Here is a 14042-nt window from a genome sequence, read left to right on the forward strand (position 1 = left end):
CTTATCAGGAAAAGACGTTTGAGAAAGTTCACTTTTAATGGAGAAAAGAGTATGAGTTCAGTTTAGTTCAGTCGCTCAGTCGTGTCTGACTCTTTGCAAGCCCATGGACTGCAGCACACCAGGCCTCCCTGTCCATGACCAACTCCCGGAGCTTACTCAAACTCAGGTCCATTGAGTCAGTGATGCCATTCAGCCATCTCATCCTCTGTCATCCCCTTCTCCTCCTGCCTTCAATCTTGCCCAGCATCAGGGTCTTTTCCAATGAGTCAGTTCTTCCCATCAGGTGGCCAAAGTATTGGAGTTTCAGCTTCAGCATCAGTCCTTCCAATGAGTATTCAGGACTGATTTCCTTTAGGATGGAGTGGCTAGATCTCCTTGCAGTCCAAGGCACTCTCAAGAGTCTTCTCCAACACCACAGTTCAAAAGAGTATGAAGTTTCTAGTAAAAAGCAAATGACTTCTGACATTTGTATTCTTCTATGTGCCTTGTTGTGTGTGACCTGTGTAATATTCTTAAATATGCACCCTGGCTTCCACCTGAAATAAATGATGTCCCCTGTGTGGAACTATCCTGGCTCATTCATTAAGAATAGTATTTAGCTGGAAAAATAGGTCCAGCAGAGGAGGCTCATTAAAGCCATCACAGGTTAGAAATTCAGGCTCAGAGCTGTGGGCTTATCCATAGGTTGCTATGGTCCTTGACTTGCCAGTTCTTTTCCTACACCTCCAACCTCCCAGCTCCTGCACTAGGCACAGACTAAGCACCTTCACTTCTTGGAGGGGAGAACTTGAAGGAAGATCCATCAACGCTACTGATAATCAGGGGTGGGTGCTCATTCTCCAGGGTCACTGCCAAGTGGACATCCAGTTTGGCAGTCTGCAAGGGCTCCTGGAGAAAAGCTGTCTGGATCTAAAACACAGTAAAGGTGAGTTCCAAAATCACTGCAGATGGTGATTGCAGCCATGAAATTAAAAGACACTTACTCCTTGGAAGGAAAGTTATGACCAACCTAGACAGCATATTAAAAAGCAGAGACATTACTTTGCCAACAAAGGTCCGTCTAGTCAAGGCTATGGTTTTTCCTGTGGTCATGTATGGATGTGAGAGTTGGACTGTGAAGAAAGCTGAGCACCAAAAAATTGATGCTTTTGAACTGTGGTGTTGGAGAAGACTCTTGAGAGTCCCTTGGACTGCAAGGAGATCCAACCAGTCCATCCTAAAGGAGATCAGACCTGGGTGTTCACTGGAAGTACTGATGTTAAAGCTTAAACTCCAATACTTTGGCCACCTGATGGGAAGAACTGACTCATTTGAAAAGACCCTGATGCTGGGAAAGAGGAGGAGAAGGAGGGCAGGAGGAGAAGAGAACGACAGAGGGTGAGATGGCTGGATGGCATCACCAACTCGATGGACATGGGTTTGGGTGGACTCTGGGAGTTGGTGATGGACAGGGAGGCCTGGTGTGCTGCAGTTCATGGGGTCGCCAAGAGTCGGACGTGACTGAGTGACTGAACTGAACTGAAAGGTCCCTAGCTACTCTGTACACAAGTGAGGCATTCGTTTTCATTCCGTTTCATTCGCGGCAACTGTGTGCTTTATTTCCTCGACACTGTTATGTGAATGCAATATCCTTCTCTATTTTGGATCCCAAATTGCTCTTTAATATTGCATGGGGAACAGCTGCCTCATTGCTCTCCTTGCCCACCAAGTGGGTTATGGAGACGCTGACTGTCTGCAGCGCAGTGAGGAGACTTCGGGGTGAGTGGTGCTCCATAAAGGACAAAATATTAACATGGCAATAAACACCAAGTTCTGTTCTCACTGAGACTGTAATAGGTCCTCACATTTTACAAAGAAACAGATGGGCTAGAACTCCTTCCTTGATCTGGAATTAGCAAATTCGACTTTCTGATTATGCTAATCTGAGGAGAGTTTAGCATAGAGCATATGTGTTTGGATTCAGGATATTTCTTATTTACAAGCAGAACTAAATTTAATTTCTTCTTTCCACTTTCTGAGGCCATTTTTGCAGGTTTTAAACACTTGTTTGGGGACTTCGAGAAACCATCCACCTCTGTCTCAAATGCCAGGATTGGGCCCATGATTGCTTCACACCATTATCAAATTTGTACAAACACACTTCTTGAAGTCATTCCTTTAAGAATCTCAACCAGAGAATCAAATTGCCTGCCCCCAACCATCAACCTTACTCTTCAGTCTGAAACCTACAAAATAATATTTTGTCTAACACCACCCTCAACATGAAAACAGTAGTCTTTTCTTTGCATGATGCTTGATGGTTTATGAAACATTTTCTCTTTTTTTTTAAGACTTTATTTTTAGAATTGACAAGTCACTCAGTCGTGTCTGACTCTTTGCGATCCTATGGACTGTAGCCTACCAGGCTTCTCTGTCCATGGGATTTTCCAGGCAAGAGTACTGGAGTGGGTTGCCATTTCCTTCTCTAGAGGATCTTCCTGACCCAGGGACTGAACCCAGGTCTCCCATTTTTAGAATACTTCAAGGTTTACAAGTGTGAAAGGGAGCTACAGAGATTATTCCCACCCTCTATATGCATAGCCTCCCCAGTTATCAATATCACTCATCAGAAAGGTACATTTTTATCAAGAATGAACCTGCATTAATATCTCTTAACCACCCAATAGCCATAGCTTATCTCAGGAGTCACCTAGGTGTTATGCATTCTGTCAGTTCAGTTCAGTCGCTCAGTCTTGTCTGACTCTTTGCACCTCCACGGGCTGCAGCATGCCAGGCTTCCCTGTCTATCACCAAGTCCTGGAGCTTGCTCAAACTCGTGTCCATTGAGTTGATGCTGCTGTCCCACCATCTTACCCTCTGTCGTCCCCTTCTCTTCCTGCCCTCAATCTTTCCCAGCATCAGGGCTTTTCCAACGAGTCAGTGGGCTTGTACACAAGTATAATGATATATAGGCAACATTGTAATCTCATACAGAATATTTTCATTGCCCTAAAGTCCTCTGTGCTTTGTCTAATCATTTATGTTGTTCAGTTGCTCAGTCGTGTCCGACTCTTTGCGAACCCATGGACTCCAGGCGTCCCTGTCCTTCACCTTCTCTTGGAGTTTGCTCAAATTCATATCCATTGAGTTGGTGATACCATCCAACCATTTGGTCCTGTGTCATTCCCTTCTCCTGCTGTCTTCAATCTTTACCAGCATCAGGGTCTTTTCCAGTAAGTGGTCTCTTCCCAACAGGTGGCCAAAGTATTGGAGCTTTAGCTTTAGCTTCAGTCCTTCCAATGAAATTCAGAGATGATTTCCTTCAGCATTGACTAGTTTGATCTCTTTGTAGTACAGGGACTCTCAAACTCTTCTCCAGAACCACAGTTCAAAAGCATCAATTCTTCCGACCTCAGTCTTCTTTATGGTCTATCTCACATGCATACATGACAACTAAAAAAAATCATACCATTGATTATATGGCAAAGTAATGTCTCTGCTTTTTAATACTCTGTCTAGGCTGGTCATAGCTTTTCTTCCAATGAGCACACATCTTTAATTTCATGGTGCAGTCATCGTCCACAGTGATTTTGGAGCCTAAGAAAATAGTCTCACTGTTTCCACTGTTTCCCCATCTATTTGCTATGAAGTGATGGGACTGGATGCCATGATCATAGTCTTTTGAATGCTGAGTTTTAAGCTAGCTTTTCAGTCTCCTATTTCACCTTCATCAAGAGGCTCTTTAGTGTCTCTTCACTTTCTGCCATAAGGGTGGTTTCCCCTGCATATCTGAGGTTATTGATATTTCTCCCGGCAATCTTGATTCCAGCTTGTGCTTCATCCAGCCCAGCATTTCACATGATGTACTCTGCATATAAGTTAAATAAGCAGGGTGACAATATACAATGACGTACTCCTTTCCCTATTTGGAACCAGTCTGTTGTTCCATGTCCGGTTCTAATTGTTGCTTCTTGACCTGCATACAGATTTCTCAGGAGGCAGGTAAGGTAGTTTCGTATTCCATCTCTTTAAGAATTTTCCACAAATTTGTTGTGATCCACACAGCTAAAAGCTTTGGCACAGTCAATAAAGCAGGAGTAGATGTCTTTCTGGAATTCCCTTGCTTTTTCTATGATCCAACAATGTTGGCAATTTGATCACTGGTTCCTCTGCCTTTCCTAAATCAAGCCTGAACATCTGGAAGTTCTCGACTCACGTACTGTGGAAGCCTAGATGGAATGACTTTGAGCATGATCCTGCTAGCATGTGAGATGAGTGCAATTGTGCAGTAGTTTGAGCATTCTTTGGCATTGCATTTCTTTGGAACTGGAATGAAAGCTGACCTTTTCCAGTCCTGTGGCCACTGCTGAGTTTTCCAAATTTTCTGACATATTGAGTGCAGCACTTTCACAGCCTCATCTTTTAGGATTTGAAATAGCTCACTGGAATTCCATTGCCTCCACTAATTTTGTTCGTATTGATACTTCCTAAGACCCACTTGACTTCATACTCCGGGATGTCTGGCTCTACGTGAGTGATCACACCATTGTGGTTATCCAGGTCATGGAGATCTTTTTTGTATAGTTCTTCTGTGTACTCTTGCCACCTCTTCTTAATATCATCTTCCTCTGTTAATTCCATACCATTTTGTCCTTTGTTGTGTCCATCTTTGCATGAAATGTTCCCTAGGTATTTCTAATTTTCTTCAGATCTCTAGTCTTTCCCATTCTATTGTTTTTCTCTATTTGTTTGCATTGTTCACTTAGGAAGGCTTTCTTATCACTCCTTGCTATTCTTTGGAGTTCTGCATTCAGATGGGTGTATCTTTCTTTACCTCCTTTTCCTAACTATTCTCCTTTTCCTAATCATTTATATCTTCCCCTAATTCATTGCAAGTACAGATTATTTTACTGTCTCCTTGCTTTTTCCTTTTTCAAAATGTATATTTGGAATCATACAATATACAGACTTTTCAGGTTGCAATGTTTCACTTAATAATATGTTTAACTTTCCTCCATGTCTTTTTGTGGCTTAATAGTTCATTTCCTTTTGTGTGCATGCTAGGTCCCTTCAGTCATGTCTGTTTCTTTGTAACCCTAAAGACTGTAGCCCACCAAGCTCCTCTGTCCATGGGATTCTCCAAGCAAGAATACTGTAGTGGGTTGCCTTTTCCCTCTGCAAGAGATCTTCATGACCCAGGGATGGAACCCACATCTCTTATGTTTCTTGCCTTGACAGGTGGATTCTTTAAAACTAGTGCCCCCTGGAAGCCCTCATTTCCTTTAGTACCTAAAAGCATTCTATTGTCTGGTTGTACCACAGTTTATCCATTCACCAACTGAAGGTCATCTTGGTTTACCCTGGATTTGGAAATTATGAATAAAGCAGCTATAAACATGCATTTGCAGGATTTTGTATGGGCATAAGTTTTTAACTCCTTTGGGTAAATATCAATTCCAAGTAGTGTGATTGCTGGATTGTATGGTAAAAATGCTTAGTTCTGTGAGAAACCACCTCATTCATCATCGTCCAAAGCGGCTGGACCTTTGTGCATTCCCACCAGCAATGAAATACAATTCACATTCCTTCTTGCCAGGATTCTGTGTTGTTATTGTTCTGGATTTTGGACATTCTAACAAGTGTGTATATTAACTTCATACCTGCAACCTTGCTATAATCTTTTATTAGTTTCATTAGATGGATTGATTTTTTTTAAGATTTTCTACATGGATAACCATATCATTAGAAAAGACCCTGATGCTAGGAAAGATTGAAGGCAGGAGGAGAAGGGGACGACAGAGGATGAGATGGTTGGATGGCATCACCAAGTCACTGGACATGAGTTTGAGCAAACTCTGGAGATGGTAAAAGCCAGGGGAGCCTGGTGTGCTGCAGCCCATGGAGTTACAAAGAGTCGGACACAACTGAGCAACTGAACAACAGCAAACCCATCAGCAAAGACAGTTTTGTGTCTTCCTTCCCAATCTAATAGACCTTCTTTTCTTACGTTGTTGCATTAGAAAAGACTTCCAGTATAATACTGAAGTAGTGATTACAAAGGACATCCTTGATTTGTACCTCATGTTCGTGTAAAAGCTTTGGGTTTATCACCAGATTGCAGGTAATCTTTATCAAGTCACAAAAGCTCCCCTCTATTTCTAGTTTATTAAGTTTTTCTCATAAGTGGATGCTGGATTTTGTCAAATGCTTTTTTCTCAATCTATTAACATGATCATATGAGTTTTATTTTTTAGTTTGTTGATACGATGGAGTGCAATGGTTGACTTGTAGTTGTTGAACCAGCTTTACATAATCAGGATAAATCCCCTTTGGTCATGGTATATAATTAATTTTATGCTTTTTTGGAATCAGTATGCTAATATTTTGTTGAGGATGCTTATCTATGTTTGTGAGAGACATTGGTCTGTAATTTTCTTTTCTTATAATGTCATTCTCTGGTTTTTAAATTAGGATAGCACCAGCCTCAGAGATGAGTTTGGAAGTATTTCCTTTCCTTCTATCGTCTGAAAGAGATTATAGACAATTGATATAATTTCTTTCTTATACCTTTGTATAATTCACCAGTGAACTCAGACATCATTATACTTTTGAGTAATTCCAGAAGTGGAATTGCTGGATCATATGGTAGTCCTATTTTTAATTTTTTTAAGACTCACAGTGTGGTAAAGTTCTTCAGTGTGATTTTTTTTTTCCTACATTGAAAAGCTGCAAGAATCAAACCTGAAGAAATAAAGACATGGACAGTATTTTAACTTCTGGGATTTATTATATAATGGAGGTTTTGGGAATTTCAAACTTATTATGTTAAATAACTTTTGTTGCATCTCAATTTATATGAATGAAACTTTTTGAAATTAAAGTTTAACAGTATTATTTGATCAGCTCTTAATGAAGATAAATGAACAAATCTGGTTTTAGTCTCTGTTGAACACGAACTTACAGAGAATACCAATTTGATAATCATTGACAAATTGGCAAGTTAATGTTAAAAAACAGAAATTGTCATTTTATAATTCTTTTCTGTGACCAACAAATATGCCTGTTATTTCCTGCATTATCCCACTTCTTTATATTCCTGAGCAATATCCAATATTGTTTTGCATATTTTAAAGCTTCCTATAAATTGTATCACACTAAAGATATCCTTCTAAACCTATTTATTCCCGTAACGTTGCATTTCTGAGTCATCAGCATTGATCTGCATAATCTTGGTTCAGTTATTCTCAATGCCCTATCATGCTCCATGGCAGATTTCTGCCATGGAATGCATCCTTTCTTGCATCTTCCCGTGGGTGAATATTTATGTTGTCTCCCATTTGCTACCACCGTTTCCCTAGGTTCAACTCATAGCTATGAGTAGAACAACTCAATGAGAGGATGCGCATTTCTTAAACTTTACTAGACACACCACATTGTTCTTCAGCATACTTATATAGAAATACATTCTCATGAGCAATGAGTCAAAGTTCCCAAAGTTCCTTTTAAGCTTTTTCAAATTTGTGTGCAAAATGTTTTACCACTGTGGTTATAATTGATTTCTCTGATTACCAGTGAGATTGAACATCTTTTCATAGTTTTTTTTGAATTCAGGTTTTAAGACTTTGATCTCTAAATCTCACTGCTGCTTCCCCATATCCCCTAACAACCATTATACTCTTGATATTGTAACTGTAGAAGCTGACATTTATTTATTTGATGACTGTTCTGCTTATCAACAGCCAGTAACACTTAAAAATAGATTAACTTATTGAAATTAATTATGTTAATTAAACAGGAAGATATTAGTTATGCAGCCACAAAATTAAAAGATGCTTGCTCCTTGGAAGAAAAGATATGACAAACCTAGACAGCATACTAAAAAGCAGAGACATTACTTTGCCAACAAAGGTCCATCTAGTCAAAGCTAGGGTTTTTCCAGTAGTCATGTACAGATGTGAGAGTTGGACCGTAAAGAAGGCTGAGCACCAAAGAATTGATGTTTTTGAACTATGATGCTAGAGAAAATCCTTAAGAGTCCCATGGACTGCGAGAAGATCAAACCAGTCAATCTTAAAGGAAATGAACCCTGAATATTCATTGGAAGGACTGATGCTGAAGCTGAAGCTCCAGTTCTTTGGCCCTCTGATGCGAAGAACTGACTCATTGGAAAAGCCTCTGATGCTGGGAAATATTGAGGGCAAGAGGAGAGGGCGATGACAGAGGATGAGATGATTGGATGCATCATTGACACAGTGGACATGATTCTGAGCAAACTCCAGGAGATAGTGAATGACAGGGAAGCCTGGCATGATGCAGCCCATGGGATCACAAAGAGTCGGACATGACTGAGAGACTGAACAACAATTATTCATACAGATATTTACTATTATATTGCACATATATCTCTGCTTTTTCTCTATTTAGAATGATTTAATATGTTATAGTTTCTTGTAAAAGCAAAAATATTGAGAAATACTTATTTTTTGCCACATTCTTTGACAGAAACTCTAGACAATTTAAACACACATGAAAACTTGTGGAAAAATACAGGTTAATGTGCAGATCTGTGTTCTGTGAAATCCAAACTCGTTGCTGTTGGCTGACAAGTCTCGTTCTCCTGACCTCATGTCCTTCCGAGCTTCCCTTCCTCCCTTGGGGGAAGCTCACTTGGAGCAGTCACTCTCCTGAAAACTGCCCAGCTTGTGTCTCCCCCAGGACACAAAATAGGGGATGTCCCTCTTCTTGAAATCCCTTCCTGAGATATTCCCAAGGCCCGATTTCTCAACCAGATTAACCTCAAACTGTCTAATCTCTATCACATTCTTTTTATTTTCTTCAGATTATTCATACTTTTTCACCATCAGATGTGGCCCCTTTTTACTTTTCACTCTCTGTTTCATTAGTCCAGAACACAGCTCCAAGAGAGGGCCCTGTGTATCCCAGTACCTGGAACTCTGCCTGGCGTGCCAACGTGCTGGAAAAGTCCCTGGAGGGCTTACCTAGTCAAGGTCATATTAGAGGTCGCACCCTTCTCACGTGAACACAGTAAAACCCATCCACAGCTAGGAAAGTGTATTAGTGGCCATGGCGGTGCTTCGTGGTGTCCTTTGTGACAAATGAATGCTATTCAATTTACTTCCTGTGTTTCGAGTGCCAGACCTTGGCTTCTAAGTTGAAGAATGATTCTATGGGACCAGACTAATTGAAAGACATTTGAATTACAAACACTCGACTGTGGTTTTTGTATATGGAGGGGAAACGTGTGAAAATGAAGCGGACAGGCCATTTCAGAGGTCTTCTTATCGGGTAATGATGCTCCTGCAATAGCTGCTTGTGTGCTGCCGGCAGGAAAGAGCCCAAAGTCACAACTATTCAACAATGATATTCAATTCATTATTCTAGCTCAGTCTAAAATGCACATGACACAGAAATTCCAGATACAAAACCATCTTCAAGGCTGATTTGTATTCACATTGATGAAGAAACTACTTCACCCTGGATTGGGTCTTCGCAGGTACTTTTGAGTGTGAAAAATAAATAAAGTACAAAGTATCATTAGATGTTGCATATTTATTTGGGTACTTTTAAGAATATGAAAGCAAATGGCCTCTAGTTTTAAATGGCGCACGTTTATGCGTTAATAACATGAATGTCATAGGCTATAGTGTCAAACCACATTTTTCAGATTATTTTCAAAAAGAAAAAAAAATCACACTCATGATTCGGAGAGCTGTGTGTCGATTCTTTGCAAACATTTTATTCCAGATGTGACTAATTAGTAGTATAAACAAATTTGCTCAGGGACTGTTTATATTACTTAGGAAAAAAAGCCTAATTAGGAAAGAAGCTACATAGAACATGTCTCTGGGAAAAGTTACTGATTTGGGTGATTAGCATCTTATTCTGAACGTTCTCTAAAGACCCTTTGTGGGGATCATGTTATTACTATTTTTTTTGCATTCTTAGCATTAATATATAAGCATTCCCATGTACTATTCTTATATATACATAGTAATTATAATATTTGCTTAATATCACCAGTAACACCACACAATTGTCAGTGAGGAGCTGAATATTTGCAAAGAAACTGAACTTGTTTTTTTTCCTTTTAGACTAACTATAAGTCGTAACTTCTTTTTAAATATTTTTAAACATTTTTTATTTTTTGTCGAGGTTTAGCCAATTAACAATGTTGTGATAGTTTCAGTTGACACTGAAAGGACTCAGCCACACATAGACATGTATCCATTTCCCCCCAAACTCCCCTCCCATCCAGGCTGCCACAGGACACTGAGCAGAGTTCCCTGTGCTCATAGCAGGACTGTGTTGGTTACCCACCTTAAATATAGCAGTGTGTACATGTCCATCCGAAACTCCCCAACTATCCCTTCCCGTAATCCCTTCCCCCGGCAATGACTGAAGTCATAATTTCTAACTCCAAAGCTTGAAGAATTTTTCTACAGGTTTCTGAAGGCCTTTGCCTGCATGAATATTTTGTTGTCCACTTAAACTCATGAGAATTTGGAATCTGTTTATGTTTCTGATGTTAATATTTTAAAAGCATAAGAATAGCAATTAGCTTCCCAGGTGGCAGTAGTGGTAAAGGATCCGCCTGTCAGTGCCAGGCACATAAGAGATGTGGGCTCGATCCCTGGGTCAGCAAGGTGCCCTGGAGAAGGAAATGGCAACCCACTCCAGTATTCTTGCCTGGAGAACTCCATGGGCCAGAGGAGCCTGGTGGACTGTGGCCCATAGAGTCACAAAGAGTCAGACACGACTGAAGTGTCTTAGGAAAGGAAAGTCAAGTGGCTCAGTTGTGTCCAACTCTTTGCGACCCCATGAACTGTAGACTACCAGGCTCCTCCATCCATGGGGTTTTCCAGGCAAGAATACTGGAGTGGGTTGCCATTGCCTTCTCCAGAGGATCTTCCCAACCCAGGGATCAAACCCAGGGCTCCCATATTGCAGGCCGATGCTTTACCGGCTGAGGCACCAGGAAAGCCACTTAGCATGCCCACAAGTTTAAAATCATAGGAATAGTAATTAATCAGGCCAAATTAGGGGATGCAAGTTGAGTGCAGACACTCACTTTCCATATCTAATTAAAGAATTACTCAGACTGAATGACTCTCCTTGGCTGACAGCATCCTATTTATGTTTCATGCATTCAGTTTTGTGCTTATAAACTGGAGATACTAATCTGATGGAGCCAAGCTCATCTGTAAGTCGACTCCTGGTAGATATGTCTTCTAAACGGAGGTTGTTAGGGTTTTCTTTTGACCCGTGAACCTGTCTCAAGCCATTGAACTGGAGCTGATAGAGTCATTGAGGGAATGAATGGATAAAATTTTCAGTACACAATTACAAACTGACCTTTCACCAAAGAAAGTATTGTTGACCAAACCCTAGACAGAGAACAAGCTTAAGTATATAATTAAGGCAAATTTTGCTTCCAGTTAAAGCTAACAGATATTTGGATCATGCACAGAAATGACACACACACAAAAATTCCACCATATCTTACATACCTCTCCCCAAAGACAAGTATATTCCACATGCAATCCTTATCGTTTTAGCCAAGGCTGTAGAGGTTTTGTTTCAGTTCAACATCACTTTCATTTGACATGCTGGAACTTTTGTAAAATTCTGTACAAGTTAGCCTGGTTATCTATTCTAAAATTTCAAAGTAATAAACTAAAAGCATTTAATATGTTGTTTTAGCCAATTGTGTTATTGAAAGAAAAAATAATAATAAAGCTTCCACATGGAGACAATTACAGTAAAATTAAGGGAAACATATGATATTACTTAAATGTGCAGTTTAAAGCTACATATTGAAAGTTACGGCCCATTAATGTAAGTTATTTTGTGGTGGAAATATCTAATTATCTCTTGCAGATAACAAATATAAATGTAAATGTTTCAACCTAGTCATAATCACCTGCCGGGAGAAAAGCTGCACAATTAGGGATTCAGATGTGCCCCAAAGATGAATCGTTTATGAAACTCACCCTTGGTGTCTCCGCTGTGCCATTTCTGGGTGTCTCTTTCATAGATCAATCGAAGGAAATATATTCAGTTTTTGTGTGTTGAAATTACATTTTTATAAGGGTAATTATTTGGGGTGATTAATAATGGCAGTGATTTTTTTAAACTTGCAACTAACATGGTTCTCAGGAAAATGCATTGCCAATAGTGAATGCGTATAAATTAATTTCAAGGATTTTTTTCACCCGCTGATTTCATGCCAGAATTGTTAACCTTTCAGTAGTTATAGGCAAATAAACGATCACAAGCTTCAGCCCTAAAATATATGCTGAAGCAGATAATTTTGTAAAACAACTAGGAATTTGGGTACCCTTTAGACAGCAGTCCTAAACCTTTTTTAGTACCAGGGACAAGTTTCATGGAAGACAGTTTTTCCATGGACACTGAAGGAGACGATTTCAGGATGATTCAAGGACGTTGCATTTATTGTGCAGGTTATTTCTAATATTATTGCATCAGCACCATCTCAGATCATCAAGATCAGATCCCAGAGGCTGGGGACCCCTGCTTTAGGAGTTATGACTTGCCCACGCTTCATTTATAGGCATTTTCAGCCTAGGTGCTATATATTTTCTATTTAGACATGTCTGAGCTGACCTCTGTTGTTACAGCAGCAAACCCAAATATCAGAAATGCTAAAGTCCTGGGTGTGTAGCCATGATCCCCAAAGCACCACTTGTTTATGAACACTTCTGACCATTTAGCAAGTCAGGAGCCTGAAAGTAAGGGCTTCTGTTAGAATGAGAGTAGAACATTTTTCCATATAAGTGAAAGAAATAAAATATTTGGTTTACCTTCCTGTCCACTTGCCCTCATTTTTAAGATACACTCTTTTGTTTCAATTAATTGAAGAACACAAAGCTAACATGTATTTTCACAGTATCATGCTTCAGAATTTTTTCCAATGTCTTCATGTTAACTGAGAAGAAATATTGATCAATCAATACTTTTTGTTCTCTTAGCCACATGTTTGGATCAATAGTGGATATATGTCCCAAGAACTCACAATCATCTGTGACCATTGTATGAAAGAAGTTTTATTTTTGTTTGTTTGTATAAAGTTGATTAAATGGTAAAGTTCAAGTCTGGAGCTTCTAATGTCAACATTTGCTGCCACACAGGGATAACCAATGTATGGGAACACCAACACAAGTCTAATTGGAGGTGAGAGAAGGAAAGAAGAATCTGGTAACATTACTGGAGCACCTGGATCAAACTGTAACTGAATGTATACTACTGGGATTTTCCTTTGTGTATGACAATAAATTTCTCTCTCTTTCTTTCTTTTTTGGCTCAAATGAGCATTTTACTACCTGCAATATAAAAAGACCTAACTACAAGTTGTTTAAGCTTCGTGCCTCTTATAACACTTATGCTGTATCATGTATTTTTTTCTTATTCATTTCCTTCACTAGACTGTTAACTCATGGAAGGCTGGAACCACGTCTCATCTTCGTGAGCCGATGACTGATGAACTGCATGTTATACTGTGTTGCTGTTGTTATTCAGTTGCTAAGTCATGTCCTATTCTTGTGACCCCATGGACTGTAGCCCTCCAGCCTCCTCTGTCCGTGGGATTTCAAAGGAAAGAATACTGGAGACGGTTGTCATTTCCTTCTCCAAGGTATCTTCCTGACCCAGGGATTGAAGGTGCATCTCCTGCATTGGCAGGTAGATTCCTTACCACTGAGCCACCTGGGAAGCCCTAGGGTACTTCAGTGATACATACATGTGCAATGATATATATGAGTTTCCCTGGTGGCTCAGCTGGTTAAGAATCCACCTGCAATGTGGGAGACCTGGGTTTGATCCCTGGGTTGGGAAGAAAGCCTGGAGAAGGGAACGGCTGGCTATCCACTCCAGTATTCTGGCCTGGAGAATTCCATGGACTATAGTCCATGGGATCACAAAGAGTTGGACATGACTAAGTGACTTTCACTTTCAATGATATATACATGATACATACATTTGTCCAAACTCTTATTATACATTTATTAAATACTTACTGGACAAAT

The sequence above is a fragment of the Bubalus bubalis genome, chromosome 10 (assembly GCF_019923935.1).
Source record: "Bubalus bubalis isolate 160015118507 breed Murrah chromosome 10, NDDB_SH_1, whole genome shotgun sequence".
Lineage (NCBI taxonomy): Eukaryota > Metazoa > Chordata > Mammalia > Artiodactyla > Bovidae > Bubalus > Bubalus bubalis.